General features: G+C 65.8%; 1 protein-coding gene across 12 annotated transcripts in view; it reads left to right on the top strand.

Moving 5' to 3' along the window:
- Window positions 1-7,261: 7,261 nt before the first annotated feature.
- The window catches only part of KLC1 (kinesin light chain 1), a 42,301-nt gene continuing 40,336 nt past the window's right edge, over window positions 7,262-9,226 (top strand). For all 12 annotated transcript variants that reach the window (XR_008556023.1, XR_008556024.1, XR_008556022.1 and 9 more), the window contains exon 1: window positions 7,262-7,484. The gene's annotated coding sequence lies outside the window, so the exon portion shown is untranslated. The remainder of the gene's footprint in view (window positions 7,485-9,226) is intronic.

Genomic DNA, 9,226 nt, shown 5'->3' with positions numbered 1-9,226 from the left:
GGGGGGGTCCCCCCGAATGCGTGAGGGTGGGCCGGGCGGGTCCCCCCGAATGTGTGAGCGTGGGCTGGGCGGGTCCCCCCGAATGCGTGAGCGTGGGCCGGGCGGGTCCCCCGAATGTGTGAGCGTGGGCCAGGCGGGTCCCCCCGAATGTGTGAGCGTGAGCCGGGCAGGTCCCCCCGAATGTGTGAGCGTGGGCCGGGCGGGTCCCCCGAATGTGTGAGCGTGGGCCGGGCGGGTCCCCCGAATGTGTGAGCGTGGGCTGGGTGGGTGGGGGTGGGGGCCTGGGACAGGCTGCCAGTCAGGAGGGGATTTGCGAGGCTGTGTCCCTGCAAGGCAATGTAAACTCTTAGACTTTTTAAAAATACATTTTTATTGATTTCAGAGAGGAAGGGAAAGGGAGAGAGAGAAAAATCAATGATGAGAGAGAACCAGTGATTGGCTCACTCCCGAGTGACTCTCTCTCCCTCTCCCTTCCTCTCTGAAATCAATAAAAATGTATTTAAAAAAAAGAATCGGGCTCAGCAGATGCCATTACTCAGGGTATCAGGAGCGCAGCCTGGATTCAGGGTGGATCCAGGGACCCTGGGAGGGAGCCCCGGGAAGGGACCGAGGCTGGAGTCACGCATCCCCAAGCCCAGGACTCACCTGGTGGAGCCCCGGAGGCAGGAGAGTCACGCATCCCCAAGCCCAGGACTCACCAGGTGGAGCCCCGGAGGCAGGCTCTCGGAGCCCCGGAGGGAACTGCCCCCTGCGCCTTGGTCTCTGACTTTGGCCTCGACTCTGGCCTCCAGGCTGCAGGAGAATAGCTTCTGTGATGATGAGCCCGTGGTTACAGCGGCCCCAGGAACCCCTCGGAGCGATGAGAAAGCAGGCGGAACGGAGGGCACTTGGGGACTGGGTCGGGTTGACGAGCGGACCTGGAAAAGAACAAGATTTATGTCTGATGGATCAGCAGCTTCTAGAATGCATCAATCGATGGAAATTTCCAGAGGCCCTGCTAAAAGCCTCTTCCCGAATCTACTCCCCAGGCCGAGAGCACGGGCAAAGCTTTAGTCTCCTTTCCTGCGGCGAAGTGGGCACTGGGGTGGGGTCCAATGGCCACATCAGAGCCGAGGCCTAGTGGTCCGTTTCCCCTCTCACAGCCTCAGTTTCTCCATCTGTAAAATGGGTGGGGCGTGGGAAATGGGTGTGAGGTGCTTTGTGTCAACGCCAGGGACCAGGGCGGCTCCTGCCACCGAGTTGAGTTTCTATGCAGACGGGTTTCCAGGTGCTGACAACGGGTAAAGGAGGCTCAGCTGGACCCACCCAGCCAAGTCCAGGTGAGGGGCTGACCTGGGCACCCTGAGGCTGAGCTTTTCCCGTTCTTGCCCTCTGCGATGGCACATGCATCTGTGTGTTTCCCTAGTCAGGCCTGCCTCCTCCTCCAGGCTGCCCTCCAGAGCTGAGCAGAGTCTGGCACAGTTGGCAGCAGCTCGTTCAGGGCACTGAACACCTGCAGGGCTGAGAGCCTTCCTGTGGGTGGGCGGCCAGCTCTGCCTGTTCCAGGGTCTCCTCAAGCCTGGCCTCCCCCCTGCACAGGTGGTGGCAGGACAGAAGCTTCCCCTGTGGCTGGAGCCTGTTGCCCCTGGGAGGAACCTCTGAGTCCACCTTTAGTTTTATTTATTTACTAGAGGCCCGATGCACCAAGATTCGTGCAAGAATGGACCTTCCTTCCCCTGGCTGCCGGCACCGCCTTTGCTCTGGCCCGGAGCCACCTTTCCGCCTTCCCATGCTGCCCAGAGGCTCGGAGCATCCGGGTGCCTGTGTATGCAAATTAACCTGCCATCTTTGTTAGATTAATTTTGCATACTCACTCTGATTGGCTGGTGAGCGTTGCGAAGGTATGGTCAATTTGCATCTTACTATTTTATTAGTGTAGATTTTTAAATATATATTTTTATATTTTAACTTCAGAGAGGAAGGGAGAAGGAGAGATTGAAACATCAATGATGAGAGAGAATCATTGATTGACTGCCTCCTGCACCGCCCCCTACTGGGGATGGAGCCTGCAACTCGGGCATGTGCCCCGACGGGGAATTGAACCCTGACCTCCTGGTTCATAGGTGGACGCTCAACCACGGAGCCATGCCGGCCGGGCTGAGTCCACCGTTAACCTGCCTCCCACCCGCAGGTCACCCTTCTCCTGGGCATTTCTGGGTCGTGTGGTCCAGGCTGGACCAACACAGAGGCCATCCTGGCAGGAGGAGGGATGTGGCCCTCTTCTCCCAGACAGGACTGTGGGGCCACCACCGCATACAGGGACCAAGAAATCCACTAGAGAAAAGGTGGCGTGGCCACCGTCCACAGACACAGGGCACAGGCGGCCAGGGGTCTGCCGGGGAGGAAGGAGGGAAGCCAGCTCGGAGGGCGGGCGGGCCGTGGGGCCCAGGGGGGGTTAACGAGCCTGGTTCGGTGAGCCAGACCAGCACTGGTGTGAGGTCACTCCCCCACCCCCACCCTAGGGGGCAGCCCCAGGGAGCAAGGCAGAGCTGGGGAGCAGGCGACACCAGGACTCGTCGGCACTGATGCCAGCCAGCACCTGGGTGTCGACTGTTTACTCCGTGGTTGGTCGGTCCATCTGCCCATCCATCCATCCATCCCTCTGTTCACCCGTCCGTCCGTCCATCCACCCGTCCATCCATCAGCTGCCGCTGATTGAGAAGCACTCTATTCAAGAACCTGAGCGAGGGGTGGGGTCTGTGGGGGAGGACGGGCAAGAGACCACAGGAATGAAGGTGGGGTCTGTGCCCAGAAGCCTCACAAGGATGAGGGGAGGCTGGTCTCTCTGGAGAGGGTGGGGAGGCCTCGCTCAGTGGAGGGAGCCTGGGGAGTGTGGTCCGGCACCCCGTTCACAGAGGGGGTGCAGCTGTGGCCAGGATCGGCCTGTGCTGACTCCGCAGACCTGCACCTGCATGGCTATTTTTGCATAAAAGCTGGAAAAAGCTATCCATCTGCTGGTCTGCGGTGGCCCAGGTCTGTGTCCTTGAACAAGTCCACGCCCTTCCGGATGGCAGCTGTCCCAGGTGAAAGGGGGGGGGTGGCCACGATGCTGTGGCCTGGGCCACCAGCTCCTTCAGGGGTGTCGGTCATGCAGGCGGGAGCATTTTCCAGAGCTCTTGGGCAGTAGAACGTCAGTTTCCCACGACACGTCCCGCACCCCAGGCCCCAGACCCACTGCCTGTCACCATCAGAGTGTGAATCAACCAGCGACAGCATCTCTTTTTAAAAATATATATTTTTATTGATCTCAGAGAGGGAGAGAGAGAGAGAAACATCAATGATGAGAGAGGATCACTGATCAGCCGCCTCCCACCTGCCCCCTACTGGGGACCGTGCCCACAACCTGGGCATGTGCCCGACCAGGAATCAAACCGTGACCTCCTGGTCCTTAGGTCAATGCTCTAACACTGAGCCACGCCGGCTGGGCCCGAGGCATCATTCGGTAAGTTTCCCTCACTTGGACCCGCCTCCCAGCCCCTGGCCGACCGTGTAGACCGAGTAGATAACCAGAGAAAACCGGCCGGTCTCCGTGCCACACATGTGGGAAGTCCCGCACGTTTCCTAAGATATCCCATGAGTCCCTGAGAGGACGTGACCATCTTTCCATAGGAAGGACTCGTGTCCTCCCTGCCCAAACTTGGGCCATCAGTCTTCATCTGGGGGCATCCCGGGGCCGCTGATGGCTCTGGATGGCGTCCCTCACAGCCCGGTGCCCCCAGGGGACACCGAAAGGCGGGCTCAGGGGTCCAGGATGGCTGGGCCTCCCCAACAGGAAGCTGTCCTTCCCATATGCCAGCTCAGGGTCCCCCAAAGCACAGACGTGAAAGCTTCTGGGACTGGGACTGCACAACCCCACGCCAGCTGTACGCAGGAATCAGGCTGGCCCGGCGGCCTGGTCAGTCATGCTGGGACCCCTCGCCGAGCAGGACCCAGCCTCTCTCTGCAACTGGAAAATGTGAGACAGGGCGTGGGTGGGCTTCCCCCTGGGGTCCCCACTCCCTCACCCACCTCTGGACCCCCAAGGGCTGCTGCTTCTCCCCGGCCCGGGGGAGCGGTCAGTGGGCTGAACTCCGGCAGCCGGAGCTCTTCAAAGGAAAAACACCCCGGCCCTGGCTACCAGGAACCAGGAGGCAAGCGCGCCCCGGCCGGCGGCTCAGTTGTCTGGACCATCGTCCAGTACACTGGAAGGTTGTGGGTTTGATTCCCAGTCACGGCACCTACCTAGGCTGCGGGTTGGGGTGCGTGTGGGAGGCAACCAATAGATGTTTCTCTCTGACATCGATGTTTCTCTCTCTTTCTCTCTAAAAAGGCAATAAAGCCCTAGCTGGTGTGGCCCGATGGATAGAGCGTCGGCCTGCAGACTGAAGGGTCCCAGGTTCGATTCTGGTCAACGGCACATGCCTGGGTTGTGGGCTCGATCCCCAGTGCGGGGGCGTGCAGGAGGCAGCTGATCCATGATTCTCATCATGATGTTTCTCTCTCTCCCTCTCCCTCTCTGAAATCAATAAATATATTTTAAAAATAAATAAAAAGCAATAAAAAATGAAACAAAAACCACCTTGGACACCTGATAGACACCGTTTTCAGAGCTGAAGCCAGAGACCCGCGGGGCGTGGCCTATGGCGCGGAGCAAAGCGGAGGGCGCCCAGGTTGGCCCTGACCCTGGTCCTGATTCCATGGCCGCCGGGCCGCCCTCTGCGCTGGAGCAGCTTCTGCGCCAGCCTCACGCGGGCCCTGCGGTGCCGGTGCCGGGGCGGGGCCAGGCCGGGAGGGGCGCGGTGCTGCGGCTGGCAGCCCGGCTTCTCTCCTCTCTCCTCCCTTCACTCCCTCCCTCTCAGCGCTTTCCTGGAAGCGGGGGGGGGGGGGGGGGGGGGGGGCTTCCCGCTGGCCTGCAGGCCCTCAGCACGCAGGGGAGTCCCAGCACCCGTGTCTCCCAGAGCTGCCCGGGGCCCAGCCGTGGACATGCACGGCGAACCGGTGACTCCACTCTCCAGGGAGACAGAGGACAGTGTGGTGTGTTCCGCGCTGGGCGCTGCGCTTCCTTCCCCGCAGGCCCTGCACTTGGGCCTCCGTGTGCGTGTGCGGGGCCTCCCTGCCGGCCCTGTGAATGGTCCCTGGGGGACGCAGAGCCCCCCTCAGCCCCGACCCAGGGCTGCTGGTCAGGGCATCGCGCCTTGCTCTCCCGTGGCCCAGCCTGGCGCCGCCCCCGGAACGCTCAGGAAGTGCTGGGGGTGAATCGGTGGGAGCCTGTGTGCGGGCCATCCGGATGCCAGGGCCCGGCCAGCTGCGGGAGGCCGGAGAGAGAGCGGGTTTCCACCGCCTGGAGCCGGGTCCTCAGCCTCAGCTCCATGGGCCGGGGCTGCTCCACGTCTCCTCCAGCCCCGCCCGCTGAGCTCTCCCAGCTCGGACCCGGAACCGGGTTAGAATAGATGAGAGCCTCTGCAGTGGGGAAGCCCGGGGATGGAGACAGCAGGCAGGGCTGGGGGGGGGGGGGCACCCCCACCGGGCCTTCCCCGGAATGGAGGGGCACTCACCCAGGAGCCAGGAAGCCCGCGGCCACTCCGGGTCTGTTGGAGGAACCACGGGCCGGCTCGGGGTGGGGTGCAGGGCAGGCCCTGACCAAAGGTTCGGAGCTGCCCTCTGCACAGCGGAGACCGGTCCCTGGCTAACCCACACGCCGCCGGCCACCGGCATGCTTGGAGGACGTCAGCCCGCGTTGCTTCCCGGGGCCCTGGTCCTCCAGGTTTATGGGGAGGAAATGGGTTCCGCCCGAGTGGCCCTGCTGAGGCCTCCCCACCGCCAAGGCACCGACCCTCAGCTCTGCTCCTGTCTGCGTGCGGGGCAGGGCGCTGTCCCTCCCGCCCCGCAGACTGGCAGGGCTCGCTCGCTGCAGCACCTGGTCATCTTAGCTCAGTCTCTGCGTGGCACGGCAGGAGCAGGGATCTTATTGTCCTGTTCACCAATGCCCGTTGGCTCTCACTGTGGGGACCGCTCCAGCTCACAAGCAGTTGTTGAGAGAATAAAAGGACCAGGCACTAGGGTCTAAAGGGAGTGGTGGCAGGGGGGATGGGGACGGGATGGGCTGAAGCAGCATGGAGGAGGGAAGACTCTTGACCACCCATGGGAAGGGGGCATCTTAGGTTTCTTGCTTGGGGCCAGTTACTGAGCCCAGTCACAGCAGAGGAAGGCGGCCAGGCAGCCGACACCTCTCCTCTCCAGCGCCCTGTGGTCGCAGCTGCCATGCCCAGCCCCTGGGTGGCTGTGAGGGGCGGTGACCTCCGCAGGGTAGTGTGGCTGAGTCACCGCTGGGGTGTGGAGGGGCTGGCTGACTCTGAGCCGCCGCCTCGCCCTCCGCCCAGGAGTGCTGTGTCACCACAGAGATCCTCTTTCCAGCAGCCCTTTGCATTTTTAAAGGAAAGCACAGTCCCTGGGCCCCCCCCCGTGGAAATCCAGGAGCACTCGCTTCCTGGTGGCTGCGAGCCGGCGGGGTTAAAACGGCCGCGGGTGATGGGCGATAACGTCTGCAGGGGCACCTGGTCCAAGCCAGCAGGGTGGGGGGCTGGCCCGGGACCCCTCCGGCGAATAAAGCCCCAGGCCCTGCACTTGGGACGTCGGCGGCAGCCGGGGCGGGCGGCTGGCCACGCTGGTGGCAGACAAAGCAAGCGGCGCCTTGCCCCCTGAACCAGCGCTGGACTCCCGGCTGCTGAGTCAGGCCTGCGGGGCCGGGTGCAGCGGGCTGAGGCCCAGGAGGCTCGGGGATCCGGCCGCCCTTCTCGGGGCGGGAGGTCGCGGCCCTGCACCCAGGGGCGTGCAGTGGCGAGGGCTCCTGTGGGTGCAGCTCCCGGGAGGCGGGGGGGAAGCGGGGGGGCGGCATCTCCGCTCCGCCCGGCAGCAGCGGTTAAGCATCCATCCCTCCGGCTCTCGCCAGCCGGCGGCGCCCTCGCGCTGAGCGGGGCCGGGCCGGCCTCGGAGGAGGGGCAGGCCGGGTGAGCCGAGCCCGCAGGGCCCTACCTCGGGGCGGTGGAAGCTTCCCCGAGGGTCACGGAAGGCTCGAGGGGACACGTGGCCCTGGAAGACGGATCCCGGCCCGCGGGGGACCTCGTTCCCGGCCCCGGAGCGCGATGACCACGCCCCCTGCTCCCGACGGGTGACGTCACGCGGCGCGCGGCATTGTGGGGCGGGGCCAGCCGGGGGAGGGGCGCGAGACGCCATTTTCGGCAGCGGCGGCGGCGGGCAGGAGCCGGAGGGGCGCGGGCGGCGGCTGCGAGCGGAGCCGCGGGGACAGCGCGCGGACGGCCGGGGATGCTGAGGGGGGCCCGCGCCGGCGCCCCTCGCTCGTGACCGCGGCGTCGCCCCCGAGCGGCCGAGGCGGCGGCCCCGCTGTCCCGCCCCGCGCACGCGCCGGGCCTGGAGCTGACAGCGCGAGCGCGCCCGCGAGCAGCACGGTGAGTGCGGCGGCCCGGCTCCCCGCGTCCCTCCCCTCCCCTCCCGTTCCGGCCGCCGCCGCACCCACGGCCCTCCAGGTGCGGGCTTCTCCGGACTCGCTTCCCCGCGTTCCCGCCCGGCCCCGCGTCCCGGCCCTGTCCCTGCATCCCCGCCCGCAGCCCCGCCCCGGCCCCGCATCCCCGGTCCTGCTCTGCATCCCGGCCTCACATTCCCACTCCGGCCCCGCAGCCCCGGTCCTGCTCCTCCCTCATCCCATTCTGTCACCGGCCCCGCGTGCCCGCGTCGGCCTTGCATCCTTGTCCCGGCCCCGCATCCCCGCCCGGCTCCGCCCCGCATCCCCGGCCCCACATTCTCTCCCGGCCCCGCATCCCCGGCCCCACATTCTCTCCCGGCCCCGCATCCCCGGCCCCACATTCTCTCCCGGCCCCGCATCCCCGGCCCCGCATCCCCGGCCCCACATTCTCTCCCGGCCCCGCATCCCCGGCCCCGCATCCCCGGCCCCACATTCTCTCCCGGCCCCGCATCCCCGCCCGGCTCCGCATCCCCGGCCCCACATTCTCTCCCGGCCCCGCATCCCCGGCCCCACATTCTCTCCCGGCCCCGCATCCCCGGCCCCACATTCTCTCCCGGCCCCACATTCTCTCCCGGCCCCGCATCCCCGGCCCCACATTCTCTCCCGGCCCCGCATCCCCAGCTGCGAGCGGGGGCGGCCGTTCCGGGAACAGCTGCGGCCCGGGAGCCGCGCCGGGGGAGGTGGCCGCCCCCGGGAAGGCGGCGCGCGGGGTGGGGGGCGCGGGGAGGGGCGCCGGCCGGCTGGGCTTTGTCCGAATCCTCCCTCTTCCTTCCGGCCGCCGCCCTCTCCCGCGGCCCCGCCCTGGGCCGGCGCGCCTGTCACGCTCGCGGGCGACGCGGGCCCGGCCCGTGGGAAGCGCGGGGACCTCCCGAGGCCGCCGGACCTGGCCTCCCCCGCGTCCCTTCTCATCCCCCAACAAACAGCCAGGCGCGAGCGGTCCACCCGCGGCGACCACCCAGGCTGGCGCCGCCCGGCCGGAGCACTGGTGGTCAGATTGGGTGAAAAACCTAAAAATAAAGCGTTAGAAAAAGATGCATGCGCGGCGACTGGGTGGTTTCTAACCTGGGCTTGGCGGAGCCATGCAGTTGTTAGAAATTCCGAATTGTGGGTCCCTGTTGCTGTTCTCTCAGCCGCACAGGAGACGCACAGTGACGGTCCTGAGGATGCTTGTCAGTGGTGTTTCACAAAGTGCGGGACGGCCCCAGGCCCCATCTGAGGCGCTGCGCGAGGGGCAGAGTCCTGCTTCCTCGCGGTGGTTAGGTGCCCAGGCTTTGGGTGCAGCTGGCCAAGCCATGGACGGGTCACTGCCCCGAACACATGGCCCCCAGCAGGTCCGGGAGGACCCGTTAGGGCTGGGGCGACCTCCTGACGGCTCCCGAGTTCTGGGTTTGCCTCTGCGGGGCTGGCACCAGCCTGCGCGGGGCGTTGGGTTCCTTGTGCTGTCTCCCGAGTGTCTGGTTAAGCAGCGGTACCAAATATTAAAGGTTCTCCCGGGAGGGGGCAGGGGAGGCCGGAGGAGCCCATTTCTCCCGGCCTCGGCCTCGGAGAATGCAGCATCATGGTGCAGCCAGCCTGGCGGCCCTGGGTGTCCCCGAGGGGCGTGGAGGGCCGGGGTGACCGCACTGTGGCCTGGCTCCAGCGGGCGGCCGTGTCTCGGAGAAGCACCGT

Source organism: Eptesicus fuscus, chromosome 5 (assembly GCF_027574615.1).
Source record: "Eptesicus fuscus isolate TK198812 chromosome 5, DD_ASM_mEF_20220401, whole genome shotgun sequence".
NCBI classification, from domain to species: Eukaryota; Metazoa; Chordata; class Mammalia; order Chiroptera; family Vespertilionidae; genus Eptesicus; species Eptesicus fuscus.
The sequence above is the reverse complement of the archived record's forward strand: the minus strand, read 5'-3'. Positions and strand labels throughout refer to the sequence as shown.